The sequence below is a fragment of the Nelumbo nucifera genome, chromosome 1, assembly GCF_055504915.1.
Source record: "Nelumbo nucifera cultivar China Antique chromosome 1, China Antique-T2T, whole genome shotgun sequence".
NCBI classification, from domain to species: Eukaryota; Viridiplantae; Streptophyta; class Magnoliopsida; order Proteales; family Nelumbonaceae; genus Nelumbo; species Nelumbo nucifera.
Genome location: NC_142649.1, coordinates 399,680 through 411,136, shown reverse-complemented (window position 1 = coordinate 411,136; position 11,457 = coordinate 399,680). Strand labels below are relative to the sequence as shown.

Here is an 11,457-nt window from a genome sequence, read left to right as displayed (position 1 = left end):
ATCGGTTCTCTGTGGGCGGGAGCTCAGACTTGGAGTGCCGAGGTACTGACTTGGCGGGCGAGGTTCCCGACCCGCCGGCGAGCTGCGAGGCGGGGGTGGTTTTTCTTTCCCCTCGGCCCGGGGATGAGGCCTGGCTCTTGGGGGGATTCTGAAGTTAGGAGGCTTCTCCTCGGTGATGGCGTCCTGATGAGAATAAAATTTGTCATAATTTTATCCCTCAATATTTAGTATTTTATACTTAAATGGTACCTAATTTGACTCATTACTCTTGTATTTCGATTCAGGGCAAGCAAGAAGGCGATTGGAAGAAAACAAGGCTAATCGGATGATTTTGCATAGTTTCGGCACCGATCAGTGATCTGGGCATAACTCTTAATTCCAGACTCCGATTTGGACAATTCAAGAAGCACTGGAAAGATAAGAAAAAGGCCCACAACTTTTATGTTTTATGGTTTGGCAGAATCGGTCCGCATCGAAGACGAATTCGGGACCAAAGTCGGATCAATTTCGCAGCAAGGCCCATTTCACAAGTTGAAACCCATTTCGCAGAAGAGTCTTGAAGCAAGCCCGAATTATTAAAGAAGCCCAATTCGAATTCAAGATCCAAGAGTCCCATTAGAATAGAAGTTGAATGCAATCTCAATAAAAGAGTTTTATCACATTTAAATTCTCAAATTGTATTCCTAAAAAGATAAGAGATAAGAGTTAGGTAGGATAAGTTCAAATTGGACTAGGACTTTCCAGTTTGAGGATAATCTCCTTAAGGGAGTTGGAGAGAAGCCCTCTCCCCAAATCAATATAAAGGGGGGGTGGACCAGCACCCAAGGCATCAATTTTCTCCAAGAGAGCTTCAGTCTTCAGAGAGAGAAATCAGCAACCAAGGAGGAAGAAGCAAGAGTTTGCCCCCCTTTCTCATCTGAAAGCTACGATTTCATCATGAGGTGTTTGTAAGTTTTTATTTCTGGTTGAAGGGTTAGGGAAGCCTTGATTCTGTAAGCATTGTGAGATCTAATTGATTTTTATTTCAGTTCATTGTTTATGGGTATTCATATATTTTTTGCGAATTAACTGTGAGGATTATTTTTGTTGATTAAGCAAGAAGGGCCCTTGCTCATTCAATGGAAATAATCCATGGCCGATTGAACCTCCAGTTTCGTATATGATTGGTAGGTTCGATCATGGTGGCAACTAACATAAATTGATTGCAAAAAAGTTTTCGATCTATGTTAGAAAAATGTATGATCTGGTTTAAACGGTTTGAGCTTGTGAGACCGCTGACCAGAATTGGGTCTCTCCCCTCTTAATCCTATTAATAGGTTAAATCCTAAGTCCTTGTTTAGGACTGCCTATTAATAAGGAAAGCAATCAAAGAGCTTGTTTTGGTTGTCGAATAATAAGAGTAGAGGTTGGCTGTTAGAGATTGTTAACAGCTATAACCAATTTATTCATAGACATATGAATCTATCTTTGCATCAAGGATCAATGCTACGAATCAAAGCTGAACTTGTCCCTTCAACCGGAAGCCATCTCCCATCGATTTAATCTTTGTTTTCTGATATTTTCTGCTATTTTCTTATTTTCCTCAGCTTTACAACCCCCCTTAATCCATCTACTTGGAAATAAATCCACCCAATCCCTGTGGAGAACGACCTTGCTCATCACTATCTGCAAATTATTAACCCAGAGCAAGACTATTTATCTTTGGCTGGGTTCGGCACCCACCACGTCTACCCTGAGGGGAGGGCTTAACCGGCTTTGGAGCAGGGTGCCGAGGTGGAAGCTGTGGTTGGTTCAGAGGAAGCAGTTGGGGGAACTGCTGCTGATAGTGATACTGAGAGAGGTGGAGCAGTACTTGGTGCTGTTGGAGCTGATGCTGCTGGAACTGCTGCATTTGGGCTTGCATTGCCCGCATGCACTGCATCAGGTCGTCAAACTGGCTCTGGCTAGTTGCCAGGGGGATAGCAGTTGGTTCGGTAAAGGTTGTCTCGACAAGTAGAGGAAGGGGGACATTCACGGCGGGAAGGTTCACTAGCGCCACTGTTCGTGGTGCATTCAGGCTGGGGATCCCATCCACCGGAAGGGGGATGGTGAACTGTCCGATGCACACCACGGGGACTTGAAGTTGTTCCCCGTGTTGGGGTTTCTTGGAAAAAAAGGGGTTATAAGAGTTTTAGAGGGAGGCTTTTAGAAGCGTTTCCCACAGACGACGCCAATTGATGGTGCGCAATCCGGCCGGTCCTAGCTGTCAACGACCTTGCCTCTGACTGGAGCAACAGGTGCCTGAAACGGAGAACAAGGTGAGGAATCTCCGAGGAGGAACCCGGTGAGATTGCTCCGAAGCTCAAGTTAGTATTCTCTCAAAGGCAAGATCAAAACCAGATAGCGCAAACTTATCACATACCTCCTTCTTGGGGGGAAGAGAGCCTTTTATAACCACTTCGCGCACTCACTCTCAAGCTCCTGCCACTTCGCCACTGCTCTCTTTGTCGGAGCCGTCTCTGTGACTGGAGGTGGCGGTGGTAGGTGGCCGTTGAAGTGCGGCTGTCAAGCGTCAGATCCTAAGTCAGTCAGGTGCGCCGCCTCAGGGTACAGACTCCTTTAGTGTCAGGTACGGTTGTTCAGTTCGGCGGCCTAGAGACAAAGTGCTAGAGTGGTGTGTGAGGTGAAGTTTTGAGTTCGGATAGGGGTGTGGCCCGAACTGCCCTAGGGCGGGCCAGTTCGGGTTGTTGCCCTTTGTGCTCGTAAGGCCTGGGGTCAAAGGGAGAGTTCGGACTCCTTGTGGGGAGTTTGGACCACTTGTTCCTCCTTTCGGAGCTCGCGCCTTGAGCATACTGTCGTGCCGAGATATTGCCTTTACCACGTATGAGTGGTTATGAGGTCGGGCCAAATCTTCTTTCATCAATTTTCATCCCCCAGTGTGCTTAGGTGGAAAACAAGAAATTAAAAAAAAAAAGGGAGAAAAGAAGGGAATTTGGTTCAAATAGGCGAGGATGAATATTGACTCTTTACATAGTAGCTACCACAATACTATAAGCATTAAGTGGTGGAAATGTAGGTGATGAGATTCGAGAGTAAGATCTCGATGAAAAACTGAAATTACTTTTCACTACCTTTGTCAAAGATGAGTATAATGATCTATTGATCATATGAAAATTTCAAAATTCTCGAATTACCCTTCCCATTAGCTTACTGGAATTTAGAAATTATTAGAACATCTATTTTAATTTCAAGCTTATCCATTTCACCCAGAAATATGATAATGGTCTTGGATGTTGGGTTTGTCCAAAGTATGCCACGTTCCAGCTTTTATATCTTTTTGGGTAAAATGCAAAATCTCTTCTAAAGTTTCTGATAATTACATTTTTATCCTTAGAATTACATTTTTATCCTAGATATCATTTGAGATATTTGCAAAATACCACTTTTGCCCTTAAATAACTCATTGCATTCCCTATACTATTGAGAAAACACTCGAACCCTAACCCTAACAGTTTCAAGCAGCCACAGCACTCGGAATATTCTACTTCTAGAAATATTTTGTACATCTTCTGGCAACGATTCTTCATCGGACGACGACCGTGCTTCATCTTGTTGGCCAATTTCCTCACTAGAGATGTTTTTTTCACCGGACGACATTGTATCTTTGTCCCTTTCGTTTAATTTGCAGCGGTTGTAGTGTTTGGAATATTCTTCACCAGAATTTTGCAACACACTGAAAAAAGAAAAAAAGAAAAAATAAACAAAAGATTGCAAAAGTGAGTCGGCAAAACTTTTTGACTAACGATCCTTGTCTCTGATTTGCTCCATATCTTTCCTCATCTCCAAGCCAGAGCATGAATGAAATGTTGAGTTTTCATCTCAAACAGCCAGTCTTTCTCTTTCGGAGTTGCACCCTCACATAGTAGTTCAAGAAGAAAAGGATGACGCCGTTGAGGACGGAATTGAACACCCAAGCTCCAATTCCGTTGCAGCCGCCTTTCATGAATGCAGCAAGAGCACCCCTATGTGGCAAACCAGGTTAGCAACTCAGCAACACAATCTGGCAGTTGATGACGAATGGGAAGCAAGCGCTCGGCAACCCAATTGTCGTCCAGAATCGGTACCCATAGAGCACCGAGTAGACTAGAGTCATCAACAGGATGCCTATCACCTGGAACGATTGTGAGAATTCGAGCCATAGGAACGACATGCATATCATAATTGACTGGTTGAATAGATGAAAGAATGTCAGTTTCCGACGGCAGAGGATTGTGAAGAAGGTCCGGAGCAAGTGGAGGAAGCGAGAGAGGTAGAATATGTAAGACCAGAAAAAGACTCGGCCACTGGGTCTAGTTCCCAGGGGAAGCATAGGAGCCACTGGAAAGGGGTCTTGGAGCGCCGCCAAAACCACCGGTTGTCTCGGATCTCGGCGGCTACGGAGAAGAGGATCCCGAAGAAGATGACGACGGATATTAAGACCATGGAGAGACTGTGAATGGCAGGCATGAGTCCAAGGGGTTCTTTCCTCTTCGGTTGCTACTCTTCAGGGCAAAAGTTGCAATTTTTCTTTGTTCTTCCTCACCCATGCTCCTCTTTAGAATGGGCAAAAGATGAAACTAGTGTAACAAGAGAGGAATTAGGATAATAGCAGAGGGCAAAGGGTATTTTAATAAAAATAGGTATATAATAATTTGTATAGGGGTAAATAGGTATTTTCAAAAAAATATTAGAGGTTTAACGCTTTCCGTCTTGATAATTGACAGGGAGGTTTTTGCCTTGAAAATAGAAGGAAAGTTTCTGCTAAAGTTAAATTATAGGGAGGTTTTTATAACTGTACTTTACGAGAGGTTTTTATATTTTACCCTATCTTTTTTGGTTCATCCTTCTAGTTGTCCTTTATGGTTAAATGTTTGGATGAATCGTCTCATATTCTTTAGCTACTGTTCGTTTTTTTATTTTTTTTCTTTTAGCATTTTTAGGTTTTTATAGTTCCGTAGTTGTCAAATAAACAAAGATCTTATATTTCAAAAGGGTGTTCACCAATGTGAATGGTATTGTTTTATAAAACCAAAACTATCATGCCAGAAAAGCAATACAATTTTGCTAATGTTGAAGTTGTTTTTGTCTTAGAAAACAAAACCATTCACATTGGATAACACACCCTAAAAGGTTACAGTCAAAGCAGTTTTCAAATGTGAGCTATTTAGCTGACAATCCAAACCCAATTGATGGCTGGTCCGTGGTATTTTTTGGTCGACCAGGATCGTTCTAGGGTTTATCTGTCCACAAATGCTCATATTTAAGTTTGTCACGCTTTACTTGTAAACTCTAAGCTCTGGGTTAAGCAAACCTTAAACACTACATTGATCTTAAGGTTGCCAAATCTTAGGAAGCAAAAGCATCTACCTTTTTTAAATTGGCTCTCCTACAGCTTCAATCCACATATTTCCCACGTTCTTAGTTCAGTGTCTCAAAGAATCATAGATTATAAATAAAGTTTTTGATTGGTTATCTAAAGCTTTTTACTGTTTGTGTTCGAGGGCTACATATTTATCATTTGAAAGTCTTTGACCGAATATGCAAGGTTTGTGCTTGATAAATAACATTTTAGTTTTTTTTTTTTTGAGAACTTTGTAGTTCTTATGCTTGAAAGTTGAAACTGGCAACCTGTCATTTGGATCCGATCTGTAACTATATCAATAAGGTATGTACTGCTAACTCTGTCAAGGGATAGGCGGATAGCTTCATATCTTGTCCATATGCCCAATTTATTCAGAAAAAAAATAAATAAAGAAAGAAAGGAGGAGGATTTCTCCACTGAGGTAGATGACCTGCCATTGAGAAGTGTTTTGAAGCAATGGATTTGCTTCCATTACAACCTACAAGAGTGTCCCCTTTTGGGAAACCTAGACATGATGCACCCATTTCCTATCCATATCATAACCATCAAGATGAACTTATTACATTCTTGGATAAAAGGATGATGTTGCACACACGTGTTACTTGAATCAGCAATGTTCATGATCTCAGACAACGAAACTGTATAAAGAAAGGAATCAACAGGGGAGGAACCATGGGAATGGTGATTAAATGTTTCAGAAAGACTATAAGACTCGGTGAAGATTAAATTTACCTTCTATGGTTTCAAATGAGGACTTTTGGGTTGAATACTTGGGAGAAGAGTGAAGATTTCAGATGAACTTGATGGCATGTCGTTGTTAATTAGGCCCTATTTGGCATCAATTCCGTAAGTTCTCATTCCCATAATCCTTTCAGAAAAAAATGGATTTCTGATAATTTTCATCTAGAGAATTTGTAGATGTGTTTGGCATAGTCATCTGATTCTTATTTCTCAGAATTAGAATTATTTTTGGCATCACCATGTTTCCTCAGATCAATTCTCCAGATGAATGATACATGGGGGTGAGCAAATGGGTAGGTTCCACCTAAAACCGAATGGAACAAACCTTACCCAATCTATTACAAGATAGGGTCTGGTTCCAAATTCTTGGAACCGACCCCCACCTAGGCTAGTTCCAGGGTCTAGGGGTTTACCTACCCGAACTGACCCAATAAACCGGCCTTGGTGGAACCTGCCTTGGAACCGAACTTACCATGAAATAAGCCCCAAAATACTTTTGGGGATGTCAAAATTTAAACCCAAGCACTTATGGTTACAAAGGCCATGGTCTCACTTGACTATTGAGCTACTTTAAGTGATTTGATAATTTGTTTTCATGTTAATATTTGAATGTGTATAATAAGTAATGTAAAAGATAATATTTACAAAATTTAAATTTAAACTATAAGTTTTGAACCATACAATGATAGTCTACATATTAACTTACTCAATTTAGTCAATAAAGATAATATAAGTTAAACTATATATATCATATTTTTTGGAAAGCAAATTTTTAAAGAACATGCTTTTTTTTTGTACAGGGAGAGTAAACAAAGAACAAATTCCACAAGTAGATGCAGAACTAACCCCTGAACCACCAAGGCCACAACCGACCTTCACATGATAGGTTATATTTCAAAAAATTGGAACCAACCCCTATAGGGTGGTTCTAGGTTCTACCATGAAACCAAATCAAACTGACCCATGCTCACCCCTAGTGATACATACAACCATGTATACTGGTGTTGAAGTTGAACATGTGTACCAAATATAACACTGGATAATGCAATGCAAAAAAAGGGGGGGGGGTTCAAATTCAATTTTGTATTCTTTTGAAATTTCATATTTTCATTGAATAATATATGTTACTGGTACTTGTTATTGTATAACCAACCGATTATTGAAAATGAATGGATTTGAACAAAAAAAAAACATTTCCATAACTATAAAAGAGGTTTTCTACATTTTGTATCTAATTGAATTGTGGAAATATACATTTTGTATCTAATCCTTTTTATTATACTCGAGTTTTTCCAATTCCAGATTTCCAGTTTTTAGCCTGAAGCCAATAATAGCAAGGAATTAAACACCTATCAATTTGTACTGTTGTCTCAATGTCTTTAATTCTTGCTAAAAATATTATTATACAAAAAGCAATTTACATCTAATAAAAGTACAACTAATCTTAATCAAGAGAAGAAAAACATTAATACATGATTAAATGACAACAATACGGAAAGACACTAATTTACATCATACACACATAAACTCAAACACTTCATTGACACGAATGCATTCTTACTGCAGTAAAAGGAGTACGTCGAGAGCATAACAAGCAAGACAAGCAAACAAAGAGACTGCAACGGAACTCCCAATGTGCCAGCAGAATTTGTCATAGATGGAGCAGATCTTACTCCACCCCACATGAGAATTTCCCCTAAGCCCAATGTAAGCGACACCTCTAGCCGTGCCAGAGGACAAAGTCACCAACCCCAACATTTGCTGCATCAGATATGGACCAGTTCTGATTACGAACCCTAACCTTTCGTCAAGCAACAATATCTAGAGCACAAAGAGAAAAAGGAAGTTAAGAGCTTACGACGTCGTTGAAGGCCAAGTGAAACAAGAACTTCTTTGAGGGACATGGCTTCCAAATAGCTGCCAGGGATGTAAGCATGGAAATGAGACTGTGAGCGGGAAAAGAAGTAAGAAGAAGAAAATCTGTTTGGGGATTTATAGAGGAAAACGAAATGGAGAATAAAATATTGGAATTTCGAACTCAGATCCAACAAAAAGGTAATCGCCATGAAAAAACGACCGAAGTTTCGAAAGAGATACTCAAGTGAGAGGAAGAAGACAACTGTGCATACATCGGCTTTTTCAGACACTACTTGTAAAGTTGTAATTTATTTCACATTTACTGAAATACCCTTTCTTTCACATGTTTTCCTTTTGTACGTGTTCTTTATTTGGAAATACCGTGGCGAGAATTGGGCGGATGAGAAGCCACATTTTTTCACATCGTCGGTAAGTTATATATTCGGGTAAATACAATCATATGGCTAAGTCTTTCTTCATTTATTCATATTCTTTTATTTTACAAGTAAAAAAGAAAATGATCATTTTAATCATAAAAATTTATTATTAAAAGGGGTATTTTTGTTCCATTTAAGTATTAAAAACTTTCTCATTAGTAGAAAAGTTATTTATCCACTTAGGAGATGGATATCACATCCGATACACAATAAAACAAATATTCCTTGGTCCCCACATTAATCTGAAAAAAGAACATGAGATTCTTGGTTAATGTGAACCAAAATCCCATTGACCAACTTTCCCCCTCTCAAAATCCAGAAAAAGAACACCCCCTGAATGAGAAATTTCATCCGAAAAAGAATGGATTTTGAAGAACAGGCAAACCTAAATGCGTTTTTATCCCTAAAGATTGTGAGAATAATAAAAAATGATTCTTTGAAGTGATATCAAACGAGACCTTAATCTGCAACCAATCTTTTGCTTCATCTCCTTCTTAGCAAGCTACCTTCAAGAGATCAGGTAACTACTTCACATACTCCTCACCTTTTCTTTTGCCATCACCTCCAGTAGATTCATCCATACTTAGTTGGAGTGAAAAATTTTTATTCCCATCGCTTCCTGTAGTTTCATCCATACTTAGTTGGAATGAAAAATTTTTATTCCCATCGCTTCCTGTAGTTTCATCCATACTTAGGTGCCATTTGATTGCACTTTTTAGAGGTCTGAATTTGAAAATACTACTTTTCAGACCTCGCCCCTCGTTTGGTTCTACCTCTTAAACTAGGTCTGAAACTGATTTTCAAATATGAAAATCATAGACCTTGGGCCAGCTCTTAACGTGCTCAGACACGTTTCAGAGCTAGTCCAATGTCCAAAATATCCTTATAATTTTTCATAAATGACCCAAGTTACCCCTAATACCCCCAAACCCAAAAAATATTTGACCTCTCTTTCTCTCTCGCTCTCTCTCTAGTCTCTTTCTCTCCGCCCTATCTTCCTTCCATTGTCACTGCAAGTTGCAGTGGCGTCTCTCTCTCTCTCTCTCTCTCTCTCTCTCTCTCGCTCGCTCTCTCGCTCTCTTTGCCCTGTCTTCCCGCCACCACTGTTGCAACTTGCAACGGTAGCTCTCTCTCTCTCTCTCTCCCTTGTCTTCCTGCCACCGCCGCTACAACTTGCAACGACTCTCTCTCTCTCCCTTGTCTTCCTGCCACCGCTGCTACAACTTGCAACGACTCTCTCTCTCTCCCCCTCCCCTATCTTCCGACCACCGCCACCGCCATTGTCTTCTCACTCTCTCCCCCTGTCTTCTCTCTCTCCCTCTCCCTCTCCCTCTCTCTCTCTCTCACTCTCTCTCTATCCCTCCCCTGTCTTCCCACCACCTCCATCGTCGCGGCAACAAGCAGCAGTGGTGGTTCGATACTTCGGTGAATAATAATAGTACTTTTATTAATTATTAATTATTTTAATATTTTTATTAAACATTAATTATTTTTATTAAATTTACTTGTGTTATTTATTAATTATTTTTATTAACTAGAAATTTTTAATTATTTCATTAATTTTTATTTGTGTAAATTATTAATTAGTATTTATTAATTATTTTAATATTTTTATAATCATTAATTATTTTTCTTAATTTTAATCATTTCATTTATTAATTAGTAAATATTATTTTTTTATTTTTTATTTGTATTGTTTCAATATTATTTTGAGGTTGAAAATTATTTTTTTTTTAGATAATGTAAATTGAATTCAACATTTCCAAATTGTATGTTTTAGGGGTAAAATTGTAAAATCGGTAAATTTCAGATGGTAAAGGGTTGATCCAATACAAACAAACTTATGGATTCAAATCCTCAAAAAAGTAAAAAAACAACTATGCCTCTTCTCAGATTTCAGACACATTTAATATCTTTTTAACTTTTTAGATCTGAATTTTCAGATTTATCAAACGCCACCTTAGTTGGAGTGAAAAATTTTAGTAATAGCATTACCAAATTAATTAGGAAAAAAAAAGCACATAAAAAAGGGCGACACTAATCAAAGATCAAACAAAATATAGAAAGAAATTTTCATTTAGAAACTGTTGACACTCAGATTGGCCGAGGGCAACAAAGTTAATTCGCTCCTGAGCTCTGGTGGAGAGCCAAGAACTCCAAGGCTCCAGAGGGCGTGAGCTGAGGTGAAGGAATGGATGCCGAGGGGAATGGTCTCCTAAAGGTCGAGGGGGCCGAGGGCTCGTAGCCAAGGCGATGTTCCCTTATACGAGGGCTAGTAGCTGAGGTGAGGCGTCCTAAAGAGGTCGGTATGTTCTGCAAGATAGGAGATGTCAGATGCCTCGGGTGAGAACTCGAGGTAGAGGCTCCGACGATCAAGTTAGTACGAAGAGTAAAGAGGGGGTTTGGTGCAAACGAGGGCTCAAATGAGGTCTCTCGTAGGCACTAAGCTCCCAGTGAGAAGTATGCCAAGAGCTACTAAGGTTCTAGGATCAGATCCCTTACCTAGAGGGGGTACCTCATATTTATACTTGGACTGCCTGGAAGTAGGTGGAGATGGACACCCCAGATGAGTGTCGTACGAGGGCAGATAGCGGGTACCCGCGAGGACGCTGGGGCGCTCCACGGTTGGCCCTGTATGATGGGAGCAGCGATGGTTGGCGCCAACGAGCCCGTCATGTGAGGGGTACCCTACGGTGGCATTAGATCTGTCTCACCCTTGCCTTCGTCCAGTTTGTTTTCGCAGGAGGAGGATGAGGTTGCAGGTAGGCTTTAGCTCTTCGGTAAGGAGGCCGAGCGAAAGGGTCTCGGAGGAGCCGAGCTCGTGTCTTCATGCGTCGGCGGCTTGAAGGTGCGCATGGTATTAGTGCCTCGGGTTGGTGAGTCAGGACCGTACCCTACACGGGTCGGACATGAGGGAATCCCGTAGGCAGAACGGCCTTCCGGGTGGACAAGCACGCGCATTCGTTGGGTCAAAGAGTCCAAACTGGCAGGTTACGGCCCGCGGGTCCGTTGGTTCGCTTGGTCTTCGTTTCATCTTCCGAG

General features: G+C 40.5%; 1 long non-coding RNA gene and 1 pseudogene across 1 annotated transcript; both read right to left on the bottom strand.

The window, feature by feature from the left end:
• Positions 1–3,422: 3,422 nt before the first annotated feature.
• LOC104586104 (fatty acid elongase 3-like pseudogene) lies at positions 3,423–5,904 on the bottom strand (annotated as a pseudogene).
• Positions 5,905–7,499: 1,595 nt separating this feature from the next.
• Positions 7,500–9,012, bottom strand: LOC148802837 (uncharacterized). The gene is made up of 2 exons (XR_016085895.1): positions 7,980–9,012; positions 7,500–7,882 (listed from the first exon to the last, which is right to left on the bottom strand). It is a non-coding gene; the product is annotated as an uncharacterized LOC148802837 (long non-coding RNA).
• Between the last annotated feature and the right edge of the window lie 2,445 nt (positions 9,013–11,457).